Raw genomic sequence first — 13,241 nt, forward strand, 5'->3', positions numbered from 1 at the left:
GATTAGTGCCTAGCACACAGTAAGAGCAACAGTGTTTGCCATCATTGTCTCCATCATCATCATCATCACTGTTGTTCACCCTCTCTCTTTCTGGCTTATTTGACTTATATATGAGATTAGATTCCTGACTCAGCTATTTTATTTCTTTTATCTGTTTGCTATTCCACCTGAGCCAATTACCACCTTTGAGACAATTGAGCCCTTTTCTTCCAGAATTTCACTTGTGCTATTTGGAGCACCAGCATTTGAAATAAATCCTTAACATTGCTCAGAAATCCTCTTATTCATCTCCAGTCAACTAATTTCTCTCTCTCAAACAGGAAATTTCAAGCTTTAAAAAAGTTTCATTTTAAATTAACACATAATAATCATATATATTTATGGAGTATGGGGTTACGTTTTGATCCATATATGCAGTGTGTAATGATCAAATTAGGACAGTTAGGATATTCATCACTTCAAACATTTATTATTTCTTTGTGGTGAGAAAAATAGAAATCCTTTCTTTTAGCTATTTTGAAAGAGACAACATATTGTTAATTACAGACACCCTACTGTACAAGGTAACATTACAACTTATTCCTCCTTTCTAACTATGTCTCTGTACCTGTTTATCAACTTTTCCCTCTCCTCTCCTCCCCTCTCTACTTCTCAGCCTCTTGTTAGTATTCTACTTCTACTTCTATGAGATCAATTTCTTTAGCTTCCACATATGTGAGAGATAGTGCAGTGTTTGTTTCTCTGAACCTGGCTTATATCACTTAACAGGATGTCCTCCAGGCTCATCCGTGTAGCTACAAATGACAGTATTTAATTATTTGTTATGGCTGAATAGTATTCCATTGACTAAATAGACCACATTTTCTTTATTCATTTCTTGATGAACACTTAGGTTGATTTCATAGCTTATGAAACCTTCATTTCCTCCTTGAAACCTCCACTGCAACTTGCTTTTCTTGCTGTCTTTTAGCAAATGATCTCATCTCATTCTTTGCTATAAAAGAAGCAAAGTGATTAAACTCACAGCACACACACACACACACACACACACACACACACACACACTTTAAAAATTCTTCAACTTCTCTCTTCAATGGCTCAAAATAACTCCTAGGGTCGTCCAGTTTTTTCCTTTTTTTTTTCTGCCTCAGGTGATGGCGGGTTCAAATTATTTTCTGGCCTTTCTCCTGCTATTCTTTTGATCAAGGCTCATTTCATTTTTCCCCAAATCTTGGTCTGTCTGTCACCTCCTATCTAAGATATTTTAAAATACAGCCTTCTGCCTTTTGTTTCCTTCTTCTTTGACATAAAAAAATTCTACCCTCCTCTTATAAAAAAATTTTCTTGAATCAATTCCAACATTCTTCGTCACTGTGAACTTTTTCATAAAACATTAAACGTCTTGATTGCAGTACTTCACCTACCGTTGATCCTCAACCCACTGATTCTAAAAGACTAATGATAAAGAAGAGCTTTTCTAATTGCCTGATCAATGACCTCTTCTTCTTGATCATGATCCTGATTGGAGAACATCTATAATTATTTCTGACTCTGTTCTCTGGAATTACAACACAAATTTCTAAACACTTGCTGACATCATGACCTGAGTCTTTGAAAGATTTCTTTCTTGACTTGACTATTGTGTTTGGCACTGATGGCTGCTTCTGCTTTCTTGAAGTCTTCTCCTTAAAATTCCATGATATTCTTTCTTGCCATGTCTCCTCCCCTCTTCTTGATTTCTCCATTTTTAATATCCTTATCTCCTTTAGTATTTCCTTTTCTTGTGTCTCCCCCTCCTATAAAGCCAATTTCCCAAAGGTCTATCTTTGGCTTTCCTCTTACTATTCCATGGTCTCTCCTATAAACGATCTTGCTTCCTTCACTTACATGGCTTTCAATTTCATACATTGTCACATGGGAGGAATATATAGTACTTCTAACTTACGTACACTATATACACGTACAACATACATCATAAATACATAACAGAAGAACTATGGACTCTATCCATCTTTCTATTAATGATCTATTATCTCAGTACTCTCTATCATTGTTTCTGGCTCTGTTATCTCTCTGGAACTATAGCACACATTCTTAAATATTTGCTGGCAACATGACTTGAATACCTTTAAGACAGACCTCTTGACCTTAATATTAATATTCATTTATTTGCCAAATTCTGAGTATTCCATTTCTAAGGGCCTCTTATATCTATGACTCCTGGATCAATTCATACTCCTATTTTAATAGTTCAAGCTAATTCCATTTCTTACTCAAAGTATTTGGCTAATCTCACTGTATTAGTCAGGGTTCTCCAGAGGGACAGAACTCATAGGATATATGTATCTATAAAAAGGAGTTTATTAGGGAAAATTGTCTCACATGATCACAAGGCAAAGTCCCATAATAGGCATCTGCAAGCTGAAGAAGAAAGAAGCCAGTAGTGGCTCATTATGAGTCCAAAAACCTCAAAAGCAGTGAAGCCAACAGTGCAGCCTTCATTCTGTGGCCAAAGACCCAAGAACCCCCAGAAAGCCACTGTTGTAAGTCCAGTGTCCCAAACTGAAGAACCTGGAGTCTGATGTCCAAGGGCGGGAGGAATGGGAAGAAGAATGGAAGAAAGATGAAAGGCAGAAGACTCAGCTAGCCAGCTTAGCCCACCTTCTTATATCTGCTTTATTGTAGCCATGCTGGCAGCCAATTGGAGGGTGCTCACTCACATTGAGGGTGGGCTTTCTCTCCCAATCCACTGAATCAAATGTTAATCTCCTCTGGTGACCCAGAAGCCCCCAGAAACAATATCAGCTGTTTCAGCATCTTTCAATCCAATCAAGTTGATACATGATATTAATCATCACACTCATGTTTTTGTTTTTATGTTTAATTAGAAATCACCCCTCCAATCTATCTTTTACCCATATAACAGTTATTTTTAAAAAAATTCAAATATGATCATATAACTCCCTCACTAAAATAGCTAACATGATACTCTATTTTTTCTCTAGGATAAAGTTTAAATATCTTAGTCTCCAAAGAGCTCTCCATAACCTGTATCTGGTTTTGTCACCATCATTCCATCAATGTACCCAAACGCTGGGTAGATAGGACTATTTGGTGCTCTGTTCATTGGATCTCAATTCTGAACCAAGTTTGCTTATCCTGCCATACACATCTTCCCATCCTTAAATGAAAGTTGAACAGATACAACTTTTAATATTGTACATAGTCATCATTTTAGTAGTATACATGGATATTTTATTATCACTTGTTGATATTTTCTCTTATATTTTAATATGCGACTCCAGTGTCACCTCTTCTATTTTGCTTGATCCGATTCTGCCAAGTTAGAATTCATCACTCACTCCTCAGTGTGTGAGCACTTAATACATTCTATATTGCCTTATGGATTTGGTTTGGTTTGCCTTTCTCCTTGAAGAATATGGTCTGAAATCAAAAGAATTCTAGTTTAAATTTTAGTTTTACCCCTTGTCAGTTTGGCAACTTTTCAATTGTTTGGCTAAGGCATAATGTTTAAAATACCGAGCATAATGCCTAACACCTATTTAATATTTAACAAATGACATTTCTTGTTATTTATTTCCCTTTTCTCCCTCTCTATTTATTCTCTAATATCTAGCACAGAGCAAATAGCAAATACAGTGTTTTTCTTGCTGTTCAATTAAATGCAAAGAAAGTTATAAGAGGACTAACTCAGGTATCACCTCCAGTAAATCTTTAAGGTTTAAGAAATCAAAATACTCACCTAGCAGCATTTGCAATTATTAGCTCTGTCCTTACTATCACATGACAATTTCACATTGCTAACTATAATAGCAGAATTTGGGGGTACTGTCAGGCACTGTGCCAGGTACTTTTTGTAAATTATTCATTTCATCCCTACATTAACCTCAAGAAGCAGAGGTTAGTATCATATCCAGGACTCTACAGACAGGAAGTAATAAAGTTGGAATAAAAGACTGAGTAGTCTGAGTTAAACTCTTACCACTATTACATTAACTTTACCTCTATTTCTGGCCTCAGTTCTCCTATTTTCTGTATATCAATTGATTAGTTGTAAAGAAAATTATTAGAGGGCTGAGACTGGGTGTTTTGCAAGACTGGAAAGAACCCCAAAGAGTTGAAGTTTGAACACTGGAATATGTAGTTGATGATAGAATTTGAAGGACTAGTGGTATCAGAGTATAATAATAATAAAAGATTTGGGTCAATGAAATGATAAACCAAATACAAAAGGAAAACTATTTAAATGACTTATGGAAATACTACTCAATCTAGTAGAAACTTCCCTCATATGGTTTATGAAGAAGACACAACTCACCAGAGTTATATACCACTGTATATGACTTGATTTAGGCTCATTGAGTAGATGATCATGTACAGTGATGCTAATATGCAAGAAATGTATACCCTGTATACTCTGCCCTGGGAAGACATATATGTTCCCTTTCTTTATTCACATAAAATGTGGTTAAATACAATCATGCACAACGTTTTGGTTAACAGCAGACTGTATATGCAATGGTGGTCCCATAAGATTATAATACTATAGATTTACTGTGCCTTTTCTATGTTTAGATACACAAATGTACACCATCGCATTACAGTTGCCAACACTATTCAATCTAGGAACATGCTGTTAGGTTTGTAGCCCAGGATCATATAATCTAGGTGTGTAGTAGGCTATATCATCTAGGTTTGTGTAAGTACACTCTATGATGTTCACACAATGACAAAATCACTAACACATTTCTCTGAAAGTAAGCTCATTGTTAAGCAATACATGACTGTAATTATAAAACAATTCCTAATTTTAGTAGATTTTTTTGATATTTTGTTGCATATAGTTGCACATTTATAAATTTCAGAATAACCAAAATTATGAGAAGTTGAGCATGCATAGAAATATGCAAACATGTCTTTGCTGAGTTCCAATAAAATGAAATTTCAGAAACAATATTTTTTATGTAATTTATTTATAATGAGAATTATGTGCGATTTTGAAAAATAGTGTGCATTTAAAACAATGTACACTTATTTAATTTCTTGATTGTTGTGTAATTTTCCCCTAAGTGAGATTTTAAGCTTAATCTGCCAATAGAGTAGGCCATTCATGCTCAAAAGCCCGTCTCTAGATAGTGAAGTGGAATACTTATTTAAGCACTAAAAGCACAGCTCACGAAGGATCATAGGGCAAAGAAAAGATTAGGAAGGCTTTAAAATGTTTGTAGGTAGAAAATAGAAGACAAAGCTCATCTCAAAATTTCAGAAAACCAGGAAGATGCCACTACATTAAAAGCTTCTGCACATAAGGTGTTTTTTGTTTCTTGGATTAGATATGAAAAAATTACTTTGAGATTTTAAGCATTAGTAGAGCCCTAAGATCTTTCAGTGTACTTTTCTTAAATAACATTTTGCTAACTGCCCTTTGGACTATAAGATGCCAGTTATAACTTGAAATGATAAATCCACTTTACTTCACCTTTCAAGGGTTTTTCCTCTTCTAACAAAGATAGTCTGCTGATAGTTATGTACTTTTGTTGTCAGGCATGCTACCTTACCCTTCTTTATGAGATAAACAAGTTTAAATGTGAAAGTTTCTGTTGTTAGCATACACCTCCTACCCCAAAAAGATAAATGTGAGGTGGCATTTCTTTGTTAATTCATTCTAATCAGATTTAGGATGATGATCAGGTTACATCAGGGAAAGTAGGGAGAGGCAGGCCTGCCTACCAAGAAATCTGTAAGGTATAATTGTTACTCGTCATTTTCTCTCGCATAAAGTTGTCCTATTTAGGAGAAGACTGAAAGGAGCTCTTTATATTCTTCATTAAACTGGAGATAAGTATAGTTTGGGTTTTCTTAAAAAAATTGTAACCACGTTTTCCTTTAGTTTGTGAAGTGTGTGAAGTGACTATAATTCTATAGCTACGTTTGTGTGTGGGTGCTACAGCTACAGCCTTGAGATCTAAAGCTAAACTTACATACTTTGACTGCAAGGAAAATGAAAGTGGCTATGGGATTTAATATTTCTGAAACAAATGTTATAAGTTTGAAGTTTAAAAAACTACAAGATTTCCTATTGAAATGTGTTGATTGTCATCTACATCTTGGTTGGAAAAATTTACAAAATAGTGCACTAAGGAAATGCCACTGACACTGAGACCTCTTAAAAGACAGCCAGAGGGCCTACCCTGCTGTCACAGCTTTCAGTGCCACGATGGACCAGGGCGCCATTCTTCCTGTTTGAAACGTGCACAAGCAATTAAAAATGTGTCCTTGCTGTTTTTCACATAAGTGAATTAAATTCAACAGACTTTAGCAATAATGTTTTGATAAAAACCAAACAGTAAACAATATCTGGCCATCTGTAATAAGATTTAGTACATATTTACTATATTGATGGCTCATTTATCCAGCAGCAAAAGATAAGGTATTTTATGTACATTTTCCAAATAATTCAAACTTACCCCTTTGCGTGTCAAAGCATTTTATTTATTATTCTGTGATAACATTTTGTAAAATGTATTTCCATGCCATCCGACACACAAGTTATAGCATTATAATTCACCTTTTCTTGATGATACAAGAGCCTCATTCTGAATGAACGCCCTTTCTATGTAGCAATTCATCTCAATGTGTGCTTTTTCTTCTTTTTTTTTTTTTTTTTTTGGAGACGGAGTTTCGCTCTTGTTACCCAGGGTGGAGTGCAATGGCGCGATCTCGGCTCACCGCAACCTCCGCCTCCTGGGTTCAAGCAATTCTCCTGCCTCAGCCTCCTGAGTAGCTGGGATTACAGGCACGCACCACCATGCCCAGCTAATGTTTTGTAGTTTTAGTAGAGACAGGGTTTCACCGTGTTGACCAGGATGGTCTCGATCTCTTGACCTCGTGATCCACCCGCCTCGGCCTCCCAAAGTGCTGGGATTACAAGCGTGAGCCACCGCGCCCGGCCTATTGTGTGCTTTTTCTATTACCTTTCTTGATGTCAATTATCACTTTATTGCTGTCAGAGTAACTGCCTCTCAATTTTTATTCGTACCATCCAAACTTTCATTGTGTTGTTATAATCTTTTGAGTGTTAGGAAGTAATGTAATAAAACTTAAAAAAAAATTCTGTGTATACGAATATACATGTTCATAATAATAGAAATAAAAATAACAGTGATGCAAGTAGGAAATAGCTGAAGTTTTATTGTTAGCATTTGCTCTAATATCCTTTGATCTTTTTGCTGTGCACATATAGAGTTTTAAAAATAACCAAATTAATATGTCTCTGAATCAAGATGGGGAAGAGCCAGTTGAGTGGGACAATCATTTTGCCTTGGGGCAGGTGGCCAGAGTTGAGGCTGGTCTGCAGAGTGGGTAAGGCCAAACCAAGGACACTTCTAATTCTACCCAGGAGCGAGAGCATCTTTGAGAATGAAGGAACAGACTAGAATCAGCAACAGCAGACAGAGAGAAAGAACTACAGCTAAATGTAGGAATCAGGCAAGAGTAGTTTTGTTTTCTTCATAATTGGAGCCAGAGATAAACACAGTAAAGTATAAAGCATAAAGTGATTTTTTTCTTTTATAAATGTTATGTAATTTATAATTTATAATTTTTAGGAGCTGTCAGTTTTTTTTTTTTTTTTTTTTTTTTGAGCTGTCAGTTTTGAGGGAAAAAAAGTAGACGCTTTATCATGTGCAAAGGCATGGAAGTCTTATCTTTGAGAGAAATAAAGCTACTAAATTTGTAAGAACATAACTCATTTGGAGAACTATATTAATGTGTCATTTTTGACAGTGTAGAATATCAGTGATAAATATGGATCAGAAATAGAGTTTGGAATAATAAATATATATTTCTGGATTCATAGGCAGCATTTAACAATGATGATCACATTTCTGTGCCTTTAACTGTTGAAGATAAATAAACAAATAAGATCATGTAATTAAGCTTGATAAAATGCTGCAGTTGGAAGGGTTGTTAGATATCTCCCTGTCTGGTATTTTTATAGTTCCCTGGAACACTATCCTTCAAGATGATATGTACACACACACACACACAGAGTGTTCCTTTGTCAAATAACTTAGGAAACACTGCAAACTGTATCTCTCTTGTTGGAGATTCATGGTGCACATCAGTGTTGTAAAAATTCTAAGTCCTGCAATAAACAAAATCTGTTTAACTGTGTTTAAACAAACATTGTCCAAGTATATTTGAACACAGGACATTTTGTTTGCTTTGTGTAGGTTTTAAAATCTTATGTGAAACAACTTGTGGGAAATGCTGATCTCATTCTAAACCTCTATTTTACACACAAAAAATTATGTCCAGGGAAGGTTCATGAAATTTAAAAATAGTATATTTGGAACCTAAATCAACACACCATGTTACCTTCCCCTGCAAGTCACTCTGTCTCTGACTTGCCTAATTTTGCACTCTCATCTTCCATTGCATCCAGCATCCTATTTTCCCCTGCTCCTCCAGCGTCTCTACCCTGTAAACATTCTTCTACATTGAGTTTTGGACCTACTCACCTACACATAGCCTCATATATCACATTTACCTTTGCCTCTATATTTAGCTCCAGCCCTGATTTCCTATGAAAGTATTACTGAGAAATCACTGGCAGCTGTTAGATTTATTTGTATATTTTATCTTAACTTTAAAATCAGAATGTCTAAGATCAAATTTATCTTTCTAGCAAATTGAATGTCCATTCAAACTTCTCCATTTCTGGTAACAAAATCTGTCAATTTTAAAGGCCTTTGTTTTAGCAGTCAGTTTTGAAGTCTCATATTATTTAGATCCAGTCATATTCTAATTTCTCAGGATATTTGATACTTAAAGATCATCCTAATTCATCCCCTTTCTTCCATTCTCTATTTTAGATTTGCATTTATAGCTACAATACTAAAAAATTTCGTAGCTCCTGTCTCTTAAACCAGTCTTTTTCCATTTTATTATTAATTTATTTAATTAAACAATGTATGTAATTGAAAAGATTGTAGGTTCACAGTAGATTTATGTATTTATGGGATACATGAGATATTTTGGTATAGGCAGTCTGTAATAATCACATCATAGAAAATTGGGTATTCATCCCCTAAAGCATCTATCCTTTGTGTTACAGATAATCCAGTTACACCCTTTCAGTTAAAGTGTGTGATTAAATTATCATTGACCATAGTCACCCTGTTGTGCTATCAAGTACTAGAGTTTGTTTATTCTTTTCAACTATTTTTTGTACCCATAATTTTATTATAATTTCAATATAACTCCTAGGTTATTGACTTAAAAACAAGTTTCATCTTGTTAATTCCTTGTTCAAGAACTCTTAATGGGTTTCTATTTCCTGATGTCCCTGTCTATTTTTGAGCATCCAAAATCTGGCCACACATCATCTGGCTGGTAGAGATGACCTTAGGATTCACACTCTATTCAAAGTCACCCCTCTGCACACTTAGATAAATGCATATCTGATTGTCTCCTTTGGAAAGGCTTAACAGAAACTCAGAAGAATGCAACCATTTGTCTCTGAGCTATCTGTGACCTGGAAGCCCCCTCCCTGCTTATAGTTGTTCCCACCTTTCTGGACTGAACCAATGTTCTTGGTTCTTACATATATTGATTGATGTCTCATGTTTCCCTAAAATGGATAAAACCAAGCTGTGCCCCGACCACCTTGGGCACATGTCCTCGGGACTTCCTGAGGCTGTGTCACGAGCGTGCGTCCTCAACCTTGGCAAAATAGACTTTCTAAATTAACTGAGACATGTCTCAAATTTGGGGGATTCATACCAGTGGAGATCAGTGAGAGTAAATAGAGAATAATCATGTTATTGTTTCTTTAGAGAAAGCAAAAGAAAATAGTCTGTTCGATTGACAAACAGATGAGCTATAAGTCAGGATTCGGGGAGAATGAAAATCATGGCTGGATCCACAGTTGAGTGTGGTTTCCTATGGTGTTCTTTCAAAAATCACTAGTGCTCTAAATGACATTATAGTCATATTAGTTCACTACAGCTCATCACTTTATTAAAATAGGCATCTGACTCATCCAAATCTCAGAACGAAAAAATTTCTAGTTCAAGCACTTTGCTGAGGTGCAGAAATACTGCCTGAGAACTCTTGCCCTTCACAGGGCTACACAGGCTCGCTCTCCCTGAGGATTAAATGCCTGCTAATATAGTAAGCTTTAGTTCCAGAATCTTTTCTCATTTGATTTGTAATAGGATGTTCTATAGAACTTTTCTGTGTTTCTTAGATACATGAATTGGCTTGGCATGCTAATGGAATAAAGTCCGAAATCAGCACTTTGGGATGCTGAGGTGGGCAGATAAAGAGGTCAGGAGATCAAGACTGTCCTGGCTAACATGGTGAAACAATGTCTCTAGTAAAAATACAAAATATTAGCCAGGCATGGGGCACGCCTGTAGCCCCAGCTACTAGGGAGTTGGAGGTGGGAGAATCGTTTGAACGCAGGAGGTGGAGGTTGCAGTGAGCCAAGATCGCCCCATTGCCCTCCAACCTGGGTGAAAAAGGGAAACCCCATTTAAAAAAAAAAAAAAAAAAAAAAAAAAAAGAATGATTAAGTACATGGGTACATGGTGTACAATAACATGATATAACCATATGGAAAGAGATTTTTCAGCATGTGAAAAAAGTGTAGAAAACCATCCTATGCTCTTTTTGTTTGTTCAGGGGCCAATACCAGAAATTCAAGAGACTCTTAGAGATCCTGTTCTGAAATTATCAGCTGGTCCAGTTCTTCTGAGATGTGAGAAGAGATGATTACATCCTTTCAAGCCCTTAGATTTGGGTCTTTGGTTCAGTCTGGCAAGATGATTAATTTTTCTATATGGAGATAATTTTCTCTTTTAAAGAAGTTATCTCACTTTATATATTTTGATCTTTTTTTCCTATCACATTTTTTAAAAAGTCAATGAGTGCTTGATGAAAAACAGATTTCTTCTTCATATAGTCAAGAGGAAAGAAAAAACATAAACATCATTCCCTTGCTAATACAGATAACAAAAATTGATGGTGGGAGTGGAGAAGAGACCATTTAACTCCATTTTGTGGATTCTCTGGAAAGAAGCATTTTTAAATAAATCACTTTATCAGTATTTGACCAAAATTGCCAGACTCTAGGTTTCACGAATTTAAAAAGAACACTTATGAAGTTATTCACTAACAGGGTTTCAGGTAAAGGCATCTGAGCTCTCAACATTTTATCCTAAATGCTGACCTTTCTCTATTCTCCCTGTCCTTCCTTCAGACTTCATTCCCTTTCTCTCTCCCCTTCTTTACTTCCCTTCAGTTCCTCCTTCTCACATATGCATTCAATAGATACTAGCATTTGTGTTTTATTTTCAGTGTTTTGTGTTTGCAGAACTATCTGGGAAAAGTGAAATACGACTCTCCGAAGATTTTCTCTAAACCAGCCGTGCACACTCTCTGCACAGCAGCCCTCCCCTCCCTCCAAAAAGAGATAAAAACCAGTCCCACATTTCTTATTGTTGGGAGTTGACACTCTAATCCACAGTTATGTTGAAAAAAAATTGTTGCATGGAGAAAAAAGTCAGATATCATTTGACAACAATAATAAAAGAAAGTTGATGCCAGCTCAAACTATCTGTGTGAATTAAAAAACGAAAACCTGCACACATTGAGACAAGAGACTGGGCTATTGTGTGCCACCTAAATGTCCAATTAGAAGCAGAGCAAATTGCCCATATAAGGTAGCGTGCTGTGAGAGTGGGAGGGGCTGTTGGCTCCTTGTACAACAGTATAAGATTCTCTTCTGTGATAATTGCTATTTTTGGCCTCCAAGTGTAGCTGAGAATGAAGCAGCTTATATTGGCCTGTATGCATTTAGACAGTTGGTGATATCAAATCCAATTATCCTCAGCTGCATGACCACTGAAGCTGTTTTCATCTGTGAGTGATTCCTCACAGCAAGGAGAGGGAGACCACACTAATACTCTTCTATAAGGCATGAGTTGGGGGTGGGGAGAGAGCATAACAAGAGGGCTAACATTAAAGCAAAACAAAACAGATTAGGAGGAAAGAGAACAAGGCTGATGGTGAGCTAGCATTGAATGGAAGGATTTCTAAGCTGCCATCATTTGCAAATACCTTTTTACAAAAGGCCACGCCATAGCCTACCAGGCTGATCAAAAGCTTCTAATTATCAGCTAAATATGTTCATTAGCCGCAAAATGTATTCCCACATTTTTTTTTTCACATTTTTTTTTTTTTTTTACATTTGCAATTCTCACCCCAGCAGTGCTAGAGTTGCATGAGAACTTTTTGAAATGCTGATACTTAGGTCCCAGCCCAAATCAAATAAATCAGATTCTCTTTTTATTTTTAGAAAGACCCCTAGGGGATTCTAGTGTGCAGCCAGGCTTCAGGACCACGTAGTGAAGGAACACTAAAGACCATGCAGAAGTCCTTATTATGCAGACATTTCCAGGCATTTACATTTGCAATATTAGGGCTAAAATATCTGAGGAGCTCTCTTCTATTAAGGTGACTTCTAACCTGTGTGCCACATTTTGCCCTGATTTTTGTTGACATAAAGTCTTAGGTGGCTCCCAAAGACCAAACTGCATTCTTTCAAATATGTCAACAAAGTCACTGGACAGAAATGTTTAAGATATGCTGTGTTTTGGGGAGTTTTCAGAGCTTCTTCTTTGAGTATTGTCGCATATGTACTTACTGTATGCTAATGTGTGTTTTTAATCTCCAGTGTTTCTTAAAGTTATTTGATCAAAACATGTTTTGCAAAGACAGGGTATCCATATAGTTTCCTGTTCCACAAAAATATGCATTAGAGATCTGTTTAGCCTCCACACCCTTCACCTCCTACCCTCAACACTCCCTCTTCCTCATTCCTATTCCATAACTTCTCACACCGACAAGAGTTATGCTGGTTCTAATTATAATTCTGAATATCAGTAAAACATTGCCATAATTGAGATGCATGTAAATATATATCTTTCACAATACCTCAATGGACATGGTTCTTGCTCAGTGGGCTATTGATAAAGACCTCTCAAGCCGTAAACACCTATTTTTTTTTTAACATTAAGTTCCAAAAAGTCACAAAATTCGACCACTGCTAGCTCTTTAGTGAAAGTCAGCATTTCTATTTATACTAGAGTTTTGTGAGTGTCAAAAAATGTCTATCAATGTACTGTTATACCCTACTTTCTATTGAGGGAGAT

This window comes from Sapajus apella, unplaced genomic scaffold (assembly GCF_009761245.1).
Source record: "Sapajus apella isolate SASKATOON/1434 unplaced genomic scaffold, GSC_monkey_1.0 scaffold87, whole genome shotgun sequence".
Lineage (NCBI taxonomy): Eukaryota > Metazoa > Chordata > Mammalia > Primates > Cebidae > Sapajus > Sapajus apella.